General features: G+C 33.0%; 1 protein-coding gene across 5 annotated transcripts in view; it reads right to left on the reverse strand.

Annotated features, from left to right (window-relative positions):
- LOC126737981 (tetratricopeptide repeat protein 17-like) overlaps positions 1-14,382 on the reverse strand; it is a 212,763-nt gene that overhangs the window by 119,074 nt on the left and 79,307 nt on the right. For 2 of the 5 annotated variants that reach the window (XM_050443121.1, XM_050443128.1), the window contains one exon: positions 3,986-4,161. The exons of the other annotated variants lie outside the window; for them this stretch is intronic. The gene's annotated coding sequence lies outside the window, so the exon portion shown is untranslated. Of the gene's footprint in view, positions 1-3,985; positions 4,162-14,382 lie in introns of those variants that run through there. 5 annotated transcript variants of the gene reach the window in all.

Raw genomic sequence — 14,382 nt, forward strand, 5'->3', positions numbered from 1 at the left:
ATAAAAACTATTGCCCTTGTAAGGGCCCTCTAACTTCATAATTTCATCTGTTTCATAGTTTCATATAATTTCTCTCTAAGACAATATGAGGGAATTTAACTCCATACACTACTCGTATGTTCATGGAACATTAGTTATTAATTATATTAAATTTATGTTCTGGAAAAATGATTTCTAAAAGAAGAGAATTGAATTATCTTTTATTTTTTAAGTCATCGTTATATCGTGGTCCACGCCGGAACCAAAGATGGCTTCATCAAAGGTGCAAATTTAATATTCAAGAGTGGATTAAAGACGGGAGATTATGATGACAATATGAACAGGAAAAACTTCGAAAACTGGTTTAAAACTCAGCTGGTTCCAAATCTTTCCCCAAAGTCATTTATAATCAAGGACAGTGCAAGTTATCATTCTGGTTTATTAGAAGAAATCCCGAGAAAATCTTGGACAAATCAGAGACTGACCGAATGGTTGAAGAAAAAGAATATTGGCTTTCCAGAAAAAGCCATGAAAGATAAAATGGAGTATTGCACGCAGAAACTGCCCTAGTGAAAAAAAGTACTTCCTTGATAAATATGTTAAACCTTTAGGACACAAAATTTTGCGACTGCCACCATATCATTGCCAGTTTAATGCAATTGAAATGCAAAATATGATCAATATATTTCCAATTTTAAGGGGTCACCTTCAGAAGTTCTGACTACATGGGAAAGGGTAATAAACGAAATTTTTATAGATCATTGGCAAAAATATGTTTTTCATACAGAAAAGGAAATTGAAAAGGCTTGGGAGGCAATACAAGTGTGTGATGCCTATGAAATTCTGCCACTTGTGATTACGACTGACGAAGACGACGATGACGAAGACAATATCTCTAATTTCAGTTCTGACTCTGACAATACTGACGAGATTGATTAAGCTTTTTTTGTTCTAGCAAATTTTATTTTATGATCGTCGTTTAAGTATTCAATCATATCGTTGCAATTTCATTAACTTGGTAATGCAATATGGCGTGTTTTGTTTGAGTTTGTATGTTTTATTTTTTGGAATGGTATTTTCATTTTAATGTGTTAACATATTCCTTCAAGCAGCATTTTTTTTCATGAACAAGTAAATTAAATTGTCAGTATTTAAATTTTTTCCAGTGAGTTAAAATAATTTTATACCATTATTCACAATTTTTGTAATCTCGGTTTTGTTACGTCTACTGCTTGTGCCGAATTCTACTTTTCAAATATGTTGTAGATTTGGTTTTTCCGATCTTTTGCTTAGAAAATGAGCAGCGTAATCCTGATCTGATTTTATCCCATTCTTCTTTATATTTGCGATCTTTGTTGTGCTTAATTTTGTTGCATCTGCGGCTCGCTCTATCACATTTTCAATTTGAAGTGCAATTCCGTTTCGGACTTGTTGTTTATGTCGCATTATTTATGATTAATTATAATAATATTTGTTAATTGTTAAGTTTGTTAATAATACAATAAATACTACAAGATTTTTTAAAATTTGTTGGGAATAAAAGTATATACACAAATATAATAATATGCTGCTAAAATAAATCATTTGTTAATTTCTGAACGTATAAAAATACATAGCAGACTATTAATTTTTGAAGGCGATGGTAAAGTTTCTAACCTAATATTGATTGGCAAAAATATCTACGCCATACGTTTTTTCTCACCTGGATGACGTAACTACAAATGGGTATAATCACAGATGTAAATAGCTCCGCAGAGATGTAAATAAATGTAAATGATGTATATATATATATATATATATATATATATATATATATATATATATATATATATATAGAATATAGATATAGAATATTTTGATTCTTGAGCATGTTAAGAAGCTTAAACTAACCGATATGCCGAACGTACAACTTTCCAGTATAAAATACAGGAACAGTCTGAAATAAAAAAGCCTTAGGCTTATCCTCAATCCTAACTGGAGGATATCAAAGGTCAACCTGTTCGTCTAGCGTAGTGAGACTAATCCCCATACATCAACTGCGATATTTCCTGTACAAGTTTACTTAGAGACATACATTTTAGAGTAGAATCCTTTAGTACTGTGTAAAATATTATTAAAACAAAACCAAATTCTAACCCTAATGTAAGGATATCCGAAGTTAACCTGTTCGTCTAGCATATTCGGGCTCGACCTGATACATTATTTGCGATATTTCTTAAACTAGTAAATTTAAGAGACATGAATTTTAAAAGAAAGCTTCCCTTTTTGTCCACTTTACTCATATGCAAAAGATTCTTTAGAAACTTCAACCCCAAGAGAGAATTACAACACGTTCATCCCGTGTTCGTCAAAAAAAGTCTGTTAAACTCCTATACAACATCAATTTATAAGACGGATAATTTCCAAAATAATATCCATCACCTTGGACTTAGCCTTAGCCTCTCTAAAATTGTTGAAAGAATGTGAAATTAGGCGTTCTGAATTTAATACGTTACAGGGAACAATAGGTAGGCTACAATCCTGTAATATGAGGATATCAAATCTTCTAGCAATTCATAACGTCTAGGTTGACCAAATCTATTGCTGCGTAGGAGTTACAGAAAACAATATTAATTCTTTGCGACGAGGGCGTTTGAGCCTCCAATACAATTTTGCGAAAAAATCGAGAAGGACTACCAATGTATGCGGTGCATAGTCAAATCCAGGCATGTTATGTGGACGTCTTAGTTCATATAGACAAGCTTACTAAGAGCTTTACCAAAATAATCTGTTTTATTATTCTTGCAGGTTCTCGCGAATTCCTACAAAACAGAGTATCTAAATCAAGGACTGTTTGGGAAAGAGTTAAGTGCTAAAACTTAATTGAAACTAGACTGGATGTCGACAAAAATGCTTGTCATTGTCCGACTAGAATCAAGCTTTTCTTCTTCTAATTTTGAATGTGCTTTCTTTCTCTTGCTCATCCTTTTTACCTGCGGATCTCGTCATGCTGTTTCTCCTTTTAATTTTTTTAATCCTTTTTTGTCTTCTGGTCTCTCTTTCAGTCCAATTCAGCAATGCGGAATATGACCGTAAAACGCGGTCTCTAATATTCCCTTGGGAATACCAAGCTTTACCCAAATATACGGTTCTACTTAAATGGACCGTAATTTCCGATCTACTTGTGGGACCAACCTGCACCAGCACAGGAGTGGAGAGGGCCTTCGGTTTCGCGGTGATGCTTCTGGAGCTTCAAAACCCTCGAGGATACGAAAGAGCAAGAAAGAACCTCATGCTAAACGTAGGGGGTCGGATGGCTTGCAACTTTATTGCTCACCCGGCAGTTTTTAATCCTCTACTAGCGGCAAACATCTGCTGGTAAGTTTAATGGTTAGGCAAACCTTGATTGTATATTACGCAATTTTCTATACGTATTTTTGTATTTCATATATTATTTAATACATTATACCCATAATATTCCTACAGGCTAACCTAAAGCATAAAAAAGAATGTACGGCTGTTCTGTGTAAAAGGCTTAAAAAACTTTGCATGAACACAGCTCAGGAGTAAACAAGACACCCTTAAAGGTTTGGGTCTCAAAAGTATAAAATTGCGACGTTAAAGTTTTTTAAAATTAAAACTGTTTATTGCAATAAGAGCCAATCGATGGCAATATTACGCTATGTTCACCAACACTGTAAACTTGTTTGATTCATGGAGGGTCTCACAATGTCGGATCACAATTAACTGCATAAATAAAGGCACATGCTCTTTCAAGTGGGTAACACATACGAACCATTCAAGTTTTAAGGTGATTTTTTTCAAATGTTTCATTGTTCTTTTTAAGTATTGGTTGAAGAGTATTAAGAGTATTGAAGATGAGTAACATGTTTAAAAAGTTTGTATAAGAGTTTTAAGCCGGAGGAATATTAAATCTATAAATACAGACATTAAAGTGTTTTTACGACATTTACACTACGCCTTGCCAATGAACTTATCGTAGGGTAAAAGAAAAGATTTTCTAGAATCATCACATATACATATATTTTTGTTTACATTTAACATCATTACATAGTAATTCGCTGTGACCTAAAATAACAACAAAAAAATATGTTAACATAACTATATGCTATTTTTAATATAAAATGGTATAAAAAAAGTTAAGAAAATAGGGTCCATCCGTCTAGTAGAAGAATTTAAGTTCTGAAAAAAAATAGATTTAAGAATTTAGTGAAGACGTTGAATATTTTAAAAGATTTGAGATATTTTGATTGATTTTTGTTAGATTGTTGAAATGTAGGATTATAGGATAAAATTTCAATTCTTGGCAAGGTTTGTAAGCCCAACTATCAAATAAATTCTTTGAATTAAACTAAATGTTTTTAGCATTCCTTTTTACACAATAATTATTGCTTACAAGTCTATTAACTGAAATTTTTTTGAGACTGTTGGGCAGCAGATTTTATGGTCTTTAGAAGAATTTATTGTTCCTCTTCCACTTTTGGTTTTAAAACGTGCATGGTGCTTGTTAAAAAATTACGAAATTACATCTCAGGGTTTCTTTTAAACACCTGCTATAAGACATATGGAAGATTTTACGGGATTCTTCGTTATAGTCTTTTCATATACAAATGGTTCAGAGGCATTGCTTCTTTTTTGTAGATGGTATCTCGAAAAAGTAACCGAAAATCATCGTTTTGATACTAACATCTTGTTTTGGATAGACCGTGAAGGACCCCAATTGTGGCCACCTAGATCATTTGACATAAATAGCCTAGATTTTTATTTGTGGGGACACCTACAAACATTGGTTTATCATTCATCAATTGTGACATACAAGAACTAAGAAATCGGATTTTTGGATGTGAAACACGCATGAAATTTTTTAAAGAGTTTAAAATTCTATGAGAAAAAGAACAGAAGTCTGCAGGCGACAAGCGACAGGTGGTCATTACCAACATTTTTTATAAATTATGTAATAGTACTGTATTTAATTGTTATTGCTTTTTGTTCACTTTATTACACTATTTTGTTGTTATTGTAAAACTATTTATTTTACTTATTTTTTTTGTTAGTTTAAAGAGGCCTTTTATGTTTATAATTGATTGATTATTATTACAAAACCATATTTTTTTCTCAAGTCAATGGCTTAGTATTTTTTCTTTGGAAAAATGCATTAAAAATTCGTCGTAGCTATGGCTGCTGGAAAAAAATTAATGAAAATTATGTTTTTATAGCATAATACCCTGTGCCAAAATTCAGTTCAATATCTCAAGCCGTCTTTGAAAAACTTAGTAAAAACTAAAAATGGAATAAAACTTTGACAAGTTATATCTTAAAAACTAAGCATTTTAGGGCCCACGTTAATATGAACTTTTCGGCCTAATATATAATAATATAAAACTTATACCTCGTATCTTTTGAATGCGTTTATATAAAAATTTGAAATTTGGCACACATCTTTAGCAACCTTAGTACAACTTTTTGGTCCCTAGCTCATTTTGCAAAACTGCTTATTCTTCTTTCTTAACTTCTTATTCCCTTTCTATTTAACTTTATTTTTGAGGTTCATGCGATACTATCTATTGGAAAACTCTTAACGGACATTTAAACAAATATTGCGACATGCATCAATTATTTTTTGACGTAGATCGAAGATAGATTCTCTCTGGCTGGGTGATGTAGACTTTTTGTTTCAAGTAGCCCCATAAAAAAAAGTCCAGAAGTATAAGTTCGGGCGATAAGTATTATTTAAATATTCTCTAACATTTCTCCTCAAATAAGACGGTGCGTCATCTTGTTGAAAAACTGTTTCCAACTCAAATAGATGAGGATTGTCTTCAATAATCTCAAGGATCAGTGATTCTACTGCATTTTCCAACATGTTTAAGTAAAGGTCCTCTATCAAATTTTGGTCTAAAAAGAGAGGCCCAACAATATGATTTCCTAATATGCTAGTCTACTCATTTATTTTTTCTGGGTATTATGTGTGTGTGTTTTACGAAATATGTGGGGATTTACATCGCTTCAATAACGGACATTTTGTCTATGAACATTACCATTCAAAAAAAAGTACATTCATCACTGAACCAAATGTTCTTCACATAAGCAGGCTGGCGTCCTATTCTCTAGGTAATTTCTTTACTATTTACACAATTCCATACGTCGATCGGGAATTATAAACTCAAACCAGCAGTATGCTTTTTAAAAAAAGTTTTATTTAACTAAACTTAATAATTATAACATTATCGTACAAATTCTATGCTAGAACTGATCTTATAAAATCTAAAACCACCTAGAAACGATGTAAAATAATAAATGCCTATTCTGCTTATTCTACGAATAAATGCTTATATGCACACTTATTGGAATCGGTTCATGCACATAACTCCTCCTCCCTTAAGATTCTTCAACGTCCTCGTTGATAATGTCCTGGAGGGTCTTCAGAGGAATCGCCTTATGTTTTCTTTGCCACAAATAAGTTATAACTATAATAACTATTACAAGAATTAGGAATAAAACCGAAGTGCTAATTACATGGCTTTTTTCTGGAACAGAGTCTTTAAATACAATTGGTTCCCTAAGATCTTCCTGGATTTTTTCAGGATACATTAAATGCTTAAGTTGTAAATTTAAATGAACATTTGAATCTAAAACAGAATTTTCAATTTCAACATTTTTAATGCTCAAATTATTCGATTGTAGTGAATACTTATGCTGACCTATTATTACATTACATTGGCTTTGAATATGTGAACATCCCGTTAAATTATATTTAACAAACTGAAAACAATTTTCAAAAATAGTTTCAGGGGATTTTGTACAAAATAATAGAGCTTTATTATATGTTAACGTGTGAACTTGATAGTTGTTGTTTATCTTTGCAAATGTACAGTCTGTTAACAAATTACAACCATTAACAATTGGATCCATACATATCCAATTCGTATTAATCTCTAAACACTTTTTATACCATAAATTGTTACAATAGAACTTACTAGGGCTCACTAAAATAGTGTCATTTGAGGAAGGAATGGGGTATACAATTTGTAGGTTACATGTTTTTGTTCCAAGAATGGGGATCTTAATCACTAGAATTGCCATGTCATCGGATAAAATTAATCCAGTTTTACAAATTAATGTCAGTTCTGTAATATGTCTTATCGGCCATAATAAATTTTTAGGATATTGAACTTCTAAATACTTCCAAATTTCATGTATTTCTTTAGTATTTAAAATTTCAAGATCTAGGCTTTCTAAATGGGCAAAAGTTAACGTGCGTAATAATTTTTCTAAATAAGAGTGTACATTTTTAATTTGCAGAATTTGATTTTGCATTTCAAGTAAAAGTCTAATGGTGTCGTTTAAAACATCTATATTAGCTTTAAGTTTCTCTGAATTTTTATTTACTATATTTACATTTTCCTGGAATCTAGCAGTTATATGACCGGCGAATGAACTTAGTTCGTTAATCTTATGCATGGAATTAATCTGATTACTTTTCAAGATTTGCATGTGTTGGTTTATAGTCTCTAAGTCATCATTATCTAAATTGCCAGTAACGAATTTAATGTAGCTTCCAAGAAGGTTTACCAATCCGCGTTTTTTGCGAACTAAAGACTTAAACGAACTTAATTTTTCATAAGAATCGTATGTGTTATTTAATTCTTTATTGGCTTGCAAAAATAGCGAATTTAAGGTATTATTATACTTATCGGTAAAATGATTAAATATAAACAAATTAGAAGTTAATCCCGCTAAAGTAAACTTAATACTAGTGAGATTAAAATATACATAAGTACTATGATAATGATTTAACGTCATAGTAGGGGCGATTTTTTCTATAAAGAATCCATAATTCGGCATCAGGGGGTCGACTTGTAGAAGGTTGATCCTTGGAAGTCGGGTTACGCTGTAAAGATGATGGATTTTTCCTTAATCTCTTAAGTTTCCTAATATGACCAACTACGGTTTTCTTTTTTGATAGTCCAGTAAAAGCGTTTTTCTTAATAGTCTTAATTTTCGTAGGGATAAATGAGGGGTTCATCTTATTCCTATAGGGATTTTTTCTGTACACAATTTGGCCTTCTGAAAGTTCAGGTATGGGGCTGGAGTTTCTATTATGTTTTTGAGTATTTTTGGATTGTGTTTTGTGAGTTTGCTCATAAACTTTTTGGTGAAAGGGGATTAATTCGCTTTTTCGTTTTTCATTATATTGTTCGTAAATTGTCAAGTCATTGTTTATGTTAGGTTCGTTAAGGTACGGGCCATAGAGTAACGAAAAAGGTGAAAAACCTGTAGTAGAATGAATACTCTGATTGTATACTAAAACTGCTGAAATCATCAGATTTTGCGGGGTTTCCTCAGGGTTTTTCATTTTTTGAGTTTTGAGTTTTTCGAGAAGGGTAGAGTGTAGTCTTTCAATGGGGCTGTTAGATGTGGAGTTGCCAGGTGTAGTGTAGTGTACTTCAATATAAAAAAGTTCACAAAATTCTTGAAATAAACGATTTTTAAATTCTGAACCTCTATCGACTACTATTTTCTTCGGTACATTATGATGAGAAAAGTAGTGACGTAATTTATTTACAACGGTCGTAGCATTTTTATCAGAGATATAATATGCTTGGGCATATTTAGAAAAGGAATCAATAATTGTTAAGAAATAACAATTAGAAAATTGAAATAAATCCATATGTAGGGTCTTAAATGGTTTCTCTGCGAGTAAAGGGCCTTCATAATTGATTTTATATGGATGTCTTTCATATTTATTCTGTAAACAAATTTCACAGGTATTAATTAGGGTAGTAATCGTTTCTCGCATTTGAGGCCAATAATACTTAAGTTTTAATTGATTATAGGTTTCTGTTATGCCATTATGATTTTTTTGGTGATATTCAGAAATTATATCCTTTTGCTGATCTTGGTTTTCTATATCAATTAAATAACTGTTTGAAATATAAAGCTTTGCGGAACCGTTTAGGTTGGCGGCAACATATTTCTGAAATTCTAGTTTTAAATCGGAGTTTGGGATAAAAATAACAAAATTTATATCTGGTCTAATTATTTCCTTTAAAATCTTACTAAAATTATCTGCAAGATTATTTTTGTCTACTTTGACAAAATGATGATTCTTTTTAAAAGGTTTAGTATATTTATGTACAAAATTATTTCCCGATTCTATAATTAGACGTGAGGAGGAATAATTTACAGGGAGTTCAGAAATGGGTAAATATTTACCTTCTGTGTCATTATTAGAGTGTACTGTGGCATTAGAGTCGAGGTCATTTTCTCTAAGGTTATCGACATTTTGTTGAGGTTGGTCAAGAGTTTCGGAGATAAGCTCGTTATAACGTTCGTTGAGTGCAAAGTCAGCGAGATCAAAATCGGCGAGATTTACTACTGTTTCGTCGGTTATAGGGGCTATTGACTCGTTTTTCTCGAGGACATTTATGTCGACCCGTGATAGAGCATCGGCGACGAAGTTTTCTTTACCTTTTTTATATTTGATTTCGAAATCAAATTCACCTAATTTTAATTTCCATCGGATTAGGCGAGAATTCGGCTCTTTAATCTTTGACAACCACACAAGAGGGTTGTGATCCGTTTCTATAATAAACTTTTGGCCATATAAATAAGGGCGAAAATGTTTGGTGGACTCAATAATAGCTAGGAGCTCTTTCTCGATGGTAGAATAATTTCGCTCAGCAGAATTTAAGGTTCTGGAGTAATATGCAATGGGATGATCATTCTGGGAAAGTACGCTACCAAGGGCTATATTAGAGGCGTCAGTAGTAAGATGAAACGTTTTCGTAAAGTCGGGGTATGCGAGTACAGGAGAGTTAGTAATTAACTCTTTGCATTTGATGAAAGCTTCCTGGTACTCTTGATTACCAATAAATTTTTCATGACCTTTCCTTAGACATTTTGTTATTGGGAAGGTTATTTTCGAGAAATTTTTAATAAACCTACGATAATAACCAATAAGTCCCAAAAATGATTTTATCTCCTTAGGGGTTTTAGGCATAGGATATCTTTCGATGGCATGAATTTTTGAAGGATTTGGTTTTATGCCTTCAGGAGTTATAATATGACCTAAAAAGGCAACTTCTTTGGACAAAAATTCGGATTTTTCTAATTGTACTTTAAGATTCACTTCCCGGAGCCTTTTGAGGATTTTTCTGATGTGATCGATGTGCTCAGCAAGAGATTTCGAAAAAATTACTACGTCATCGATATATACAAAACAAAATTTGTAAAGGAAATCACGCAAGACTTCGTCCATCATTCTTTGGAATGTGGCGGGAGCGTTTTTCAGGCCAAAGGGCATCCTTAAATACTCAAAATGTCCATTATTGACAGTAAATGCGGTCTTTTCGATGGAATCAGGGCTCATTTCGATTTGGTGAAAACCTTGAGCTAGGTCAAGAGTAGTAAAATAACTACATTTTCCAAGATTATCCAAGATTTCGGTTATGACAGGCAAGGGATATTTATTTTCAATGGTGGCATCGTTTAACTTGCGATAATCGATTACCATGCGGAATTGTTTCTTACCAGAAGCATCAGCCTTTTTTGGAACAATCCAGACAGGGGCGGAGTAAGGGGAAATCGATGGCCTAATGATTTTGTTGTCTAAAAGCTTTTGAATCTGTTTTTGAATTTCAGGCAACATGGCTGGAGGGTGACGAAAAGATTTAGCATATATAGGGCGATCATTCGTGGTACGAATATGATGTTTAGTTTGGCTAGTAAAAGTCAAGTCGCAGTCTTCTGAGTACATGACATCTTTAAATTCTTGACACAAGGGGACAATTTTGCTTTTTTCTAAATCATTAAGATGGTTTAAACGCAATTGGCTAGAAATATTAATAGACTTATTTTTCGCGGAGGGATCAGTTATCTCAAAATGTTCTTTAGGAATAACTCTCATTCGTTGTTCAAATTTAATATTATGGTTGGGGAGTGGATTTGGGATTTTACAAAATCCATCTTTAACCGTTATTAAACTATCTGGGATTACAACTTGATTATTAATCTGAAAAGAGGGCAGAATAGCATCTCCATTTTCAAGATTTACAGGGATGTTAAGGGCATTGCTACTAATATTTTCAATTGGTTGACTGAGAGGCTTATTATACGCAAGTGAAAATTGAATTTTCTTGTTGTTTTGAAGCGTAAGACGTTTATTTTGATAATCTAAAATGGCATTTAAATTTTTTAAATCTTTAGTGCCTATTAGTGCGTCAAAATCTTTGTGCCAATTAAGAACACGCATTTTTAGGGGTGTACTAATTCCAATTTCCTTTAAAAGGGAAATATTAATATTGCAATTTTCACGGTAAGTCTTTTTGCACGCGGTTACTTCAAAGGGTTCATGAAATAATAAATCAGGGTACAAATTTGCAACATTGGGGTTCATTATTGATTCAGACGCTCCTGAGTCAATCAGAACAGTAATTTGCATTTTTGGCAAAAAGAAATACGGCAATTCGACTTTCTGGGCAATATTATTTAAGTTGATGGGTCTATAGAGGCTATTTCTTGAAAATTTTCAAGATTTGACCCACCCGGACAATTAGGGGGCATAAGGTTTGCTTCTTGCATGACAGGCGTTTTCTGTTGCTCACAATCATACGATAAGGATTCATCATAATATTCATCAAAATATTGACCTGCTGATGGATCATAATTACATTCTAAATTACTTAATTCTTGGGAAGCAAAGTTTCTAGCACCGGCGGGTTGAAAATGACTTCTATAGGGCCTTTGTTGCGCTTGTTGATACATTCGAGAGGGTCCTGCAGATTGTATCGACATTGGGGTTGGTTTCGGCAAGTGCCTTGGATTAAAGTCTCTTTGAGGGGCAAAAACATTTTTTTGTTGACCAAAAACTTCGGCGTTTGTCGGAAAATGCTGTTTTACGGGTCTAGGCTGTACATTAACGGGTTGAGACGGAAAGGGTTGATTTTTAAAATTAGTTTGTTGTGGATGTTGCTGATTCTTATGGTTATGGTATTTTTGGTTAAAATGTGGGTTGTGGTGAGAGTTCGTGTTTTGCTGTGGGTTTTGGTGTCTATGTGTAGTTTGGTTTTTTAAATTAATCTGTGATTCGATTAAATTATAGTTTGTAACATGTACAAGTGCGGCATCTAAATTATCGGGGTTTTGAATGAGTAACATCGTTTTTAACGACTCGGGGACATTGGACATTAAAACTATTACAGCAGTTTTTTCGGCTTGTGTGGAGAGGATTAACTTAGAATTATTGTCAATATTTTGACTTTGAATCTTACAGTTAATTCTTTGCACAAACAGTTTAAGTCTTTGTACAAAATCTAGTAAATGTTCGTTTCTATCTTTATTAATATAATTAAGTTGTTGAAGCAAAGTTTGATAACCTATTGGATCACCATATTTTTCTCTTAGAGCTACCTTAATGTCTTCCCAAGTCTTGAGATCTGGCCTACTCATCAAAAAATCTCTAGAATTATCAATTAACTTAGAGCGTATAACATTCAACACGAATTTTTTCTGAATTTCTTCTCCATTGTAGTAAAGTTCATGAAATTCGTTAATTGAAAAAATAAAAGATTCTAAATGTTCTGGATTTCCAGAGAAAGTTGGTAAAATGTTAGCAAAGGATCGCAGAACGTCCATTTCGCTTGTCGTTTTATAACTTTGTATTAAAGAAAAATGTTCTACAGATTCCTCTTCTTCAATAGAAGATAGACTACTTAAAACAAGATTATTTTCTCTAGTCTCACTAGAGTTAGAAGAGTCAAGATTAAAATCTGCAAATAATTCGGTTAAATTTAAATCAGATCTGTCTTTATATGATTCTAGCTTTTGTGCAAGGGAAGTATTTTTATTTTTCTTAGCTTTTAAGCCTAGTCTTCTCCTATTCGATAATAAAACACTTTTAAATAAATTTTCAGGATTAACAGACATAAATAAAATAAAATTAATGGCAATTTTAGTGATTACTTACATGAGGGATATGACGAACCATTCTAGCATCATTTCAAATTTTCTCACAAATCACCTTCACAAAACTTGCACTACTTTCACAACTTTTCTTCTACCAAGTCAGCCTACTGGTTGCAGGAAAATTACTTGAAATCTTAGGGTTCAACGACCTACTTCTTAGATTGAATGACGGCCAGAGTTTCACCCCAGGGAGTTTCTTTCTTTTTCCTGTGCTTCTTACTCAGTTGATCTCAATGCTGAACAATAGAGAGACCAAACGGCAGGGAGCTTGAGTTTGAGTTCTTGAAGTTTCCTAAAACTTCAATTGTGCTTAAGGTATTAAAATACACCAAATCTCAACGTTACACGATAGAGAGACTTGTAGCACAATCCTGTTCGCAGCGCCAATTATAAACTCAAACCAGCAGTATGCTTTTTAAAAAAAGTTTTATTTAACTAAACTTAATAATTATAACATTATCGTACAAATTCTATGCTAGAACTGATCTTATAAAATCTAAAACCACCTAGAAACGATGTAAAATAATAAATGCCTATTCTGCTTATTCTACGAATAAATGCTTATATGCACACTTATTGGAATCGGTTCATGCACATAACTCGGGATCATCTTCTGTCGATTGATAAACCATTTGAATTTTAGAAGAATAAAATGAATGTTTTTTAAGTACCCTTTTCGCAGTAGCAAAAGATACATCACACGTGTTACCAACTGTGGAAGTAGAGAGTTGCGGATCTCTTACCATAGTTGCTATAATATCCACCTATTTTCCTTCTGGGTAGTTAGGACGCCCTGGATTCTTCCTACTGGCAACACTACCCATCTCGATACATTTTTGAATTAGATCACGAATATAAGGGGTGTTTTTTTTTAGAGACGGAGAACTTTAAATTAATATTAAACACAAAATATTTTATTAATATGAACGAATTTGCTTTTATATTAAAGATTTTTTTTTTGGCATTAATATTTAAAAATGATTTCGGGCATGTGACCCCCACGGCTGGCGCGTACGTGGCGTAATCTAGAGGTCCAATTTTCACACACTCTTTCCAGTACTGCAGGCTGTATTTCGGCTGTTATCACGCGTCGTATGTTGGCTTCCAAGTGCTCAAGTGTTTCGGGTTTATCAGCGTAGACACGCGACTTAACATACATAGCCCCAAAGAAAATAATATAATAATAATCTGGCGTCAAGTCGCACGAACGAGCTGGCCAGTTTACAGGTCCATTCCTTGAAATTATTCGTTGCTTGAATGTCTCTTGCAGTAAATTAATTGTTTGGCGATTGATAAATTTTAACTGTATGCACGTGGCACCGTCCTGCTGAAACCACATTTCTGCAACGCCTTCCAATTGAGGCACAAAAAAGTTGGTTATCATGTTTCTGTATCGCTCACCGTTCACTGTAACGTTCTGACCATCAGCATTTCTGA

Source organism: Anthonomus grandis, chromosome 6 (assembly GCF_022605725.1).
Source record: "Anthonomus grandis grandis chromosome 6, icAntGran1.3, whole genome shotgun sequence".
Lineage (NCBI taxonomy): Eukaryota > Metazoa > Arthropoda > Insecta > Coleoptera > Curculionidae > Anthonomus > Anthonomus grandis.